This window comes from Lygodium microphyllum, chromosome 2, assembly GCF_053477565.2.
Source record: "Lygodium microphyllum isolate KBCC chromosome 2, Lygodium_microphyllum_v1.1.10, whole genome shotgun sequence".
In the NCBI taxonomy this organism is placed as follows: domain Eukaryota; kingdom Viridiplantae; phylum Streptophyta; class Polypodiopsida; order Schizaeales; family Lygodiaceae; genus Lygodium; species Lygodium microphyllum.
Window position 1 is genome coordinate 168,582,773 of NC_141136.1, and position 9,419 is coordinate 168,592,191.

The window sequence follows — 9,419 nt, forward strand, 5'->3', positions numbered from 1 at the left end:
CAGTCTTCAAAAACAATTGTGCAGCTTGAGATGCAGTTAATGTTTTCTCACATGGAAGGAAATATGCTTGTTTGCTAAATCGATCTACGATAGTCCAAATCATATCATGATTAGCTTGTGTGTTAGGAAAACCAGTGATAAAATCCATTGAAATATGTTCACATGGTCATTCAAGAATTGGTAAAGGCATTAACAAACCATATTGCTTACCATGGTGTCACTTAACTCGTTGACAAATTAAACATTCACAAACAAAATTAGAAACATCAGATTCCATTTGTGGCTAGTAAAAATCTTCAACCTATGTACGTAAAGTAGAAATAATACCTCTATGCCCTTGATATGGGGGACAATGAATTTCGTGCAACACAAATGATCTAAATGGAACAGTGACATAATCTTTTCTCATAAAACATAAATCCATATGAATAAGACAATGAATCAATTGGAATCCAGTTATTAGCAACTAATTTATTCCAATCAGCTTGAAAATTGGGATCTTGGTCATATGTATCTTTCATAGGGGTAAGGGAATCAAAAGATAGAACGGAAATATTATGGATACTTGGCCTTCTACTTAAGGCATCGGCAATAACATTCTCTTTTCTGGGTTGATATTGGATAAGTGGATGGAAACTTTGAATGAAAGCAACCCATTTAATATCAGATTTGTGGTTGACTAAGGAGATGCTTGATACTTTGTTGGTCAATTTTGATCATGAATTTAGATCCCATCAGATAGTGTTTCCATTGACGTAAGGCTTGTACTACAGCTAACAATTCCTTATCATAGGTAGAATACTTCAGTTCATAGGGTTTAAGTTTGCAACTAGAATAGGCTATGGGATGTGAATCAGATAATTGCAAAACAGGTGCATGTGTTAAAGCATGTTTCAATAAATCAAAAGACTTTTGTTGGTTATCAGACCAATGATATACAACACCTTTCTTTAATAATTTCTTTAAAGGTAATGCAAGCAATGAAAAATTTCTCACAAATTTTCTGTAAAAGAAAGCAAGACCTAAGAAAGAACGTAACTCATGCACATTTCTAGGAATTGGCCAATTCAAAATTACTTCTATCTTTTTAGAATCAACTTGAATACCATCAGATGAGACAATATATCCTAAGTATTCAATGTGGGTTTGGAAAATTTCACTCTTTTCAGGGTTAGCATATAATTGATTTTTTCAATAATTTGAAAACCAAAGATACATGTTCATAATGCTCATTATCATTCTTACTGAAAACCAATATGTCATCAAAGAAAACAATTACACAATGCTGATATTTCAAAAATATTTGATTCATCATACGATTGAATGTAGCTGGTGCATTAGTCAAACCAAAAGGCATAACAAGGAGTTCATAATGACCAAACTGAGTTCTAAATGCAGTTTTGAAAATGTCAGGTGTATCCAATCGTACTTGATGATATCCAGATTTAAGATCTATTGTGCTAAAAATAATGGCTCCTTGTAGTTTATCCATGAGATCATCTACCCTAGGGATCGGATATCTATTCTTGACAGTTATATTATTTAGGGCATGCTAATCAATGCACATCCTATAGGTATTATTTTTCTTCTTGACTAATAGAACATGTGTACCAAAAGGAAAACTACTGGGCCTAATGAGTCCTCGTGTTAACAATTCTTCAACTTGTGCTTGGATTTCTTTTTCTTCAATCTGATTCTGTCTATAAAGTGCTTTACATGGTGGTTGAGAACTTGGGATTAATTCTATTTTACGATCTTTGGGTCGTGTAGGTGGTAAACCAGGGGGTAAATCAGCAACAAAACAATCTTTAAATTGTGAAAGAAATTGTGCGTGCCTAAGATGCATATATTTTTCCTTAGCTTCAATTTCATACATCCATACTAAGTATGAATTGCTATCTTTTCTTAATGCACGTTTAGCCTGTGTGTGACTAAGCAATGGAAAATTATCTAAGGTGTGCGTTCCATGTAATGTGATTTGTTTTCCGTTAGAATAAATTTTCATTGAATAAGTGGAATAATCTATATCGGGATTATATTTGTGACGCCAAGGCATTCCTAAAATAATCTCACTAGCTTGCAAAGGCACAACCAATAAATTTCTGAACTCAACATAATCACCAATTTTAATTTCTAAATCATGAACTTCTTGTGTACCATTGTATTTAGTGCCTAAGAATGAAGCCTTTATGCAATAATGAGTTGGAACAATATGCAAATTTAATTCTTTTACCAACTTTGCAGAAATAAAATCATGTGTGCTCCCATCATCATGTAAAACAATCTTTTCTTTACCATGCACAAGACATTTCATTGTTAATAATGAATGAGGATTTGGCATACTTAGTAAAGTATCTGAAGCATTGACGATATCATCATCATCTTCCGTAAAATCTAGCATTTCTTCATGGTCTTCATCTTCAGTTGCTCCCAAGTAGTTAATGTGAACAATTGGCTTCTTAGATTGATAGTTTACTGCTAAGTGTCCAAGTCGTTGACAACTTGTAGCAAACTATAGCTTGGCTTTGGAAACATTATTGGTGATGGCTGGAAGTTTGGCTATGTTGGGATTTGGTTGGAAAGTTGGCTTAGGATTTGAATTTGTGTTTGATGGTAAAGCAGGGGGTCGTGTCCAGGATTTACGGAAAGAAGAAGGAGTAAAGCGATTTTGATTGAATCTTCGAAAGTTAGAGTTGAATTGCTTTGTACCGAAGTTACCGTTAGTTGGAAATTGTTGTGGTCACTTTTCTCGTCCACGAATTTTGTCTTCAGCATCATGGGAAAAAGAAATCGCATCCTCCAGAGTCGTTGGCTTGAACATGTTCACTTCTGCATAGAAGCGACCAAGCAAACCAGACATATACTTGTGCTTGTGGATCGCCTCAAGAACATCTTCAAGCATTCGAAGTCGCAGTAAGGCACTCTAGAAACGCTCAGTGTATTGTGGAATAGGCTCATGGTCTCTTTGTTGTAGAAGATTCCACTGTTCGATTGCTTTTTCATGGAATTGAGGTGGAAGAAAATTTTGCAAAAATTTCTTTTGAAAGGCCTCCCAAGTAGTAGGACAATAAATACTCTTGCAGACAACAGCCCACCATAACGATGCTCTATCCACTAAATGGTTAGTGACACATTTGAGTTTATCTTTCTCAGCATACTACTCTTCATGGAAATAATCATCAAACTGACTGATAAAAGCGAGAACAGTTTTTCTGTCACGTTGCCCATTTTTAAAGTACGGAATTTAAAATTTCTTTTACTTATATTAGCTTCTTTCCCGATAGATTGTGCTTCGAGTGTTGCATCAATCGTACGTCGTATAACATCTTCGGGTTGCGGTTCATCTTAATCGACAGTGGATCATTGAAGAGTAGCCAGTTGAGCTTGTAAAGTTTAACGTGCTCTTCGTTCCTCTTGAAGTTGCATCATAATTAGGTACAATTTTTGCTCCATCATTGGTTCCGGTAAATTACCTTCGATCATAAAATCTTCTACGGTTTAATCGGACATCTTGCAAAATCTCAAACAACCTTACACACTCAAAATCTCGTTAGAGGGATGAGCGTAGCTCAAGGTTGGGTTTACAAGGCTTGCTTTTTTTAAAATATAGCTTTTTGCGATCTTGCTTCTTTTGCAGGTATGGTAATTGCTAACGGTCTTCTTCCAAGCATATACATCTTCCATATAGTTTGCTATGACAATTTGCTTGCTAGAAATTGTCTCTATTAGGGTGTAGGTATGAATAGGGGCTTGTTGGAGTTGCAAAACCGGTTCGAGATAAGCTCAGTGTGAATGCCCGCTAAGGAGGAGATTTAAGCTTGAAATTTTTAAGCCTTAGTCAAGCTTAAAAATCTTAAGCTTTAGATAAAAAGCTTAAGCCTTAGATAAAAAGCTTAAGCTTTAGATAAAAAGCTTAAGGTAATCGTTTTCTAAGCGACAGGACAGCGGTGGCTTTTTGACGACATCGACTGCAGCGAGTACGTCCTTCCACAACGATCTGTTGAAATTAGAAAGGTCAAGTTTTTTATAAAGCTTATTAAGCTTGCTTTATAATCCCATACTTAATCAAGTGTTCTCTATCAATAAGACTAGTCTGCAAGGAAGCTTGGAAGGTGGTCCTTCGCCACTAGAGAGTGGTCCTTCGCAATCTAATAGCACATTAGGGGGTTCTTCCCTGCCAGGATCACACTAGTATTGACGATTTGTCACAAGACTATTGCTTGTAAAGCCCATTCATTCTAGGAGCTTCGCCTTCATGCGAGATGGTAAGTGATTGGAAGCCCTTGATCTCAGCTTCACTCTGATATCACTGTGTGCAAATCAAATGCTAGATGCATGTGTAGCAAGTGCCGGAAGGCCCCCAATAACAAAAGAACTCTACTTAAGCTCATAAAACAAAAGAAAGATTTGCACGACATGAAGAAAAGAGACAAATTGGGTACAATCTCCCCCCATGCCTTATGTGAGCGCTCCACAAGGCATGTGTTTATAAATTTATTAATCTCCAAGCTAAAAAATAGCCCAATTTTACAATTAGTATGCTTTGGCTTTTGTGTTTGCTTTTGTCCAACTAAAGAATAAAGCGGTTGGGTGTCCCAAAAGTCGGGTTGTGCCCAAATACATTGTCCAATAATGAAATATTTAAACCGAGCGCCTATGCACATATAAAATAATCAAGCTTAAAAATCTTAAGCTTTAGATAAAAATATTAAGCCTTAGATAAAAAGCTTAAGCCTTAGATAAAAAGCTTAAGCCTTAGATAAAAAGCTTAAGCTTTAGATAAAAAGCTTAAGGTAATTGTTTTCTAAGCGACAGGACAGCGGTGGCTTTTTGACGACATCGACTGCAGCGAGTGCATCCTTCCACAACGATTTGTTGAAATTAGAAAGGTCAAGTTTTTTATAAAGCTTATTAAGCTTGCTTTATAATCCCATACTTAATCAAGTGTTCTCTATCAATAAGACTAGTCTGCAAGGAAGCTTGGAAGGTGGTCCTTCGCCACTAGAGAGTGGTCCTTCACAATCTAATAGCACAGTAGGGGGTTCTTCCCTTCCAGGAACACACTAGTATTGACGATTTTTCACAAGACTATTGCTTGTAGAGCCCATTCATTCCAGGAGCTTTGCCTTCATGCGAGATGGTAAGTGATTGGAAGCCCTTGATCTCAGCTTCACTCTGATATCACTGTGTGCAAATCAGATGCTAGATGCATGTGTAACAAGTGCCGGAAGGCCTCCAATAACAAAAGAACTCTACTTAAGCTCATAAAACAAAAGAAAGATTTGCACGACATGAAGAAAAGAGACAAATTGGGTACAATCTCTCCCCATGCCTTATGTGAGCGCTCCACAAGGCATGTATTTATAAATTTATTAATCTCCAAGCTAAAAAATAGCCCAATTTTACAATTAGTATGCTTTGGCTTTTGTGTTTGCTTTTGTCCAACTAAAGAATAAAGCGGTTGGGTGTCCCAAAAGTCGGGTTGTGCCCAAATACATTGTCCAATAATGAAATATTTAAACTGAGCGCCTATGCACGTATAAAATAATAAATATTTATCAAGCGCTTCAATAAATAAGCATACCTAAATAAATATTAGCACCACACCTTTAATGATAAGGTGTACGCCCATCAAAAATGATAATTTCTTCTAGGTAATTCGAATGCACGCTATCGCCCAGTGCTTCCCAATGCCATCAGCGCCTGCTCTACACATCAACTGAAGCATTCACAATTGTTAGAAAATAATAAAATTAAACCGAAAAAAGTGAAAGTATTCACCTACAAAATAAACAAATAGGTTAGAACTATGTCCTAACCTTAATTTAATACGAGTGCATTTTAAACTAATAAACATCCATGAATTTAAATGTGTATTTTGTGGAATCACCCGCTGTGAAATCACCCACGTGCACATTAAATTAACATGATGCCCGAAAAGGACAGGCGTCCCCATCAACTTTTCACACAAGGAATTTACCTTGTGTATGAGCCCCAACAAATAAATATAGTTTTAGGAATCCACCCAAAATCTCACGGAATCCACCGTGGAATATGCCTCCTGGCATCACTCTCTCTTGCTCTCTTGCTCCATCTGCCATAGCTTACACCTTTGGTGCTTCTTCTTGCTTGTGCTCTCACTTAGGCTTCTCCTTTCAATGGGTATTAGAGCTAAGATTGAGGAGTTGCACCCCCAACATTGTCTCAACCCGAATTTGAAAGCTTCAACTCTTCACCAATGCCTGCCATGGCTTCTTCCATTCGAGGTAATCATTTGACCTTAGCTTGCTCCCGGAGTGTTTAGACTTGCTTTAGGACTTGCAAAGGCTTGATTGGCCTCCACTTAGTACTTCAAAGTGGCCAACAAGAGCAATAAAAGCCATCGGCCTAGCTGGCGTGATTTGCACCTAATCTTCAAGCTACTCTTTTGGCACACATGGAAACTCACTGCTTGCTTGGATTCTCCATTAGTCATTGGGCATTGCTTGCCTCCCTCCTGAGCATTGGTACTTTGCTTGGAGCATTGGTTTTGAGCTTGAATGCTTTAACCATTCATTATTCAAGTAGGGCATCATGATGTCATAAAACATGGACATCCATTCAACCACATTGAGAGCTTCACTTATGCTCATTTATTCATGTCATGATGCTAGGATCATTGGAGAAAGGTTTCTTGATGTCTTGAAATGTTTTTTGAGTTGATATTGTGCTCCATTTGGGTTGTATAGAGCAGCCATTGCTAGTTAATGTAGATAGTTTGTTGTAATACCTCTAGGATAACCTATTTCTCAAAGTTTTGGAGCTTTAATGATGCTTGTATGCCTGCATATTGATGCTAGATCATTGAGGGTTGTTATGTTGATGTCTTGGAATGCTTTTCAGACTAATTTGAGTTTGAAGTAGCTTAGTTTTCACTATCATTTGAGTGTTGTAATAACAACGTAGCATGTCATTTCATTAGTGCATCCATATGCCTCTTTCACTCAAATGCTATTTAGGCACTCTATTGGATGCATTGATGTCTGACATGGATGCTACATGCTTGATTCTGCTATTGAAAGCTTTTGAGCTTCGACTTTGAGCTTGGTCTCATGTATTTGAGCATTGGCCTTCTACTTTGGGTGCTTCAATGATTGTACTTACAAGCTTAAAGAAGATATTGGGTCTTACGCTCCCATATGTATGTCGCATGTACCTTGGATATTTGGATGTTATAGACATAATGTATTGAGATTTTTTTGCTCATTTGGCACACTCTTTGAGCTTATGTGACACTTGGATGTTACGTAAAGCTTTGGATAGTTGCAATTGAGCTTGAGCTTACTTTAGAGCAACCATGGGACTTGATTGATGAGTTATGTTTATGTTCTCCAAATGCTCTTTTGACTGCAGTTGTTGCCTAGTGGGTTGATTTGATTCATGCTTTGAGCCGGCACCTATCTCTATCAATGTGTTGTTAGTGATGTATTCATCTTGCTTGGCTATGTATTGAGCTTCTTCATACTTTCTCAGTCATCAAATTGTCCATCTAGCAATTATCTTATGTTATCCTAGAGACCTACTATATACATGACAGTTATACATATCGGATGTATCTCTCTTTGACACATTGAATTTGATAGCTCTCTCAGTATGTTGGTTGCACACTCAATGACTGTAATGGTTCATACATATCCCACTTCTTGTAAGATATACCTAACATTGCAGATTGGATTCTATTAGTTGATTGATCACACTTAGCTTTGGATTTATTGTTGTCGTTGTTTTTGTCATGTTGTAATTGCAGGATTATACATCATTTATGAGGGAAAATACTTTGCCTTAATTGTCATTGACTTGTAGTCCTATTTTGATGTCATTTGCAGCAACTTGTTTGTCTTGGACTATGCTTTCATTTATTACATTACGACTAGTGGATTAAATGATAGTGCGATCTTTAACATTAACAAACTGGATGGCACTAACTACAGCTATTGAAAGGCACAAATATGGCAAGTTTTAGTGCAAAAATTGTGGATTAAGCCATTGAGAGATGAGGGTGTCAAGAAATGCTTTGATGTGGAGAATTGGACTGAGCCACATGAGTTATATAAATCTACGATCATTTTATCACCCTTTAAGCGGGTTTTCTATAATGTTGTCTCTAAAAGGCAGACTGCATGTGAGTTATGGAATAAGATTCATAATGTCTATGACAAGTAGAGTCATGCCTCTCAGATGGATTGGCTGAAGCAACTCATGGACCTTTGTATGAAGGAGACTTCCACGTCCATCCCACTTAAATGAGTTTCATTCTATTTTTGCTGGTTACATTGCTAAGTCATGGGACACATTTAGTACTACTATGTGTGCAAATATGCTTGTTGATGGGCTGAAATTGTAGGGTGTAAAGGACGCATTATTGAATGAAGAGATTAACACAAAGAATGTAGTTGTTTTCTCACCTCTCATGCTTTGACAATTAGAGGTTATAATGGTAAGAGCAATAATGACTACTATGGGGGAGACTCTCAGAAGTCTCATTCTCAGTTATGTGGACAATCTCACAATAAGTCCTATGGCTATAAGTTCACATTGACTTGCCATTATTGTGGAAAGCACGGTCATATCTTGCCACAATGCCATAAAATGCGTGATGACAAGTGCAAGGAAAAGGAAAAGAGCAAAGTGCAAGAAAAGAATGATGATTGTAGCATTGTTCCTACCAAGTCCAGTGTCAAGATTGAAGAGATTAATGTCATTTAGATTGATTCTAATGATGATTACATACTTATAGCTTCTTCTCTCTTAATGTTTCATAATTAACTGATGCCTCATTCACCTATGTCCAATATTGGCTAATTGATTCAAGGGCTTTATTTCATGTTACCCCTTATCAAGTATGATTCCACTCCTATCGCAATATAACAGACTATGTTCGATTGGGTAATAATTGGCATTGGATATTGTTGGTATTTGAGATGTCCAGTTGTAAATTCTTCAAGCAATATGTTTACTTTGCATGATGTATGCCATGTTTTGGCTTTGACTATAAGGCTCCTTTCTGCTAGATAGTCAGATGATGTAGGCTATGTTGCATCGTTTGGGGATTCCTCATAGAAGATTACCCATGGAAATCTAGTCCTAGCATGAGGTGTGAAGTCTAGCACTCTTTAATCCTTACTTGTACTTGGGTCTATCGACCATGTTTTGGAAATAGCTATAGTCCCACATGTATCATTATGGTAGCGTTGCCTTAGGTACATGTCATTAAAGGGAATGAAATACTTACTCATTTGCAATATCTTTCATTCCTTAACTATAACTATTTTGATTCTTGTGATCATTGTCTTTATGGCAGGCAGACACATAGTTCACATAAGAAGTCTAGCATTACGCACATGGATGAGCCTCTGGCCCTTGTTCATTCTAACGTTTGA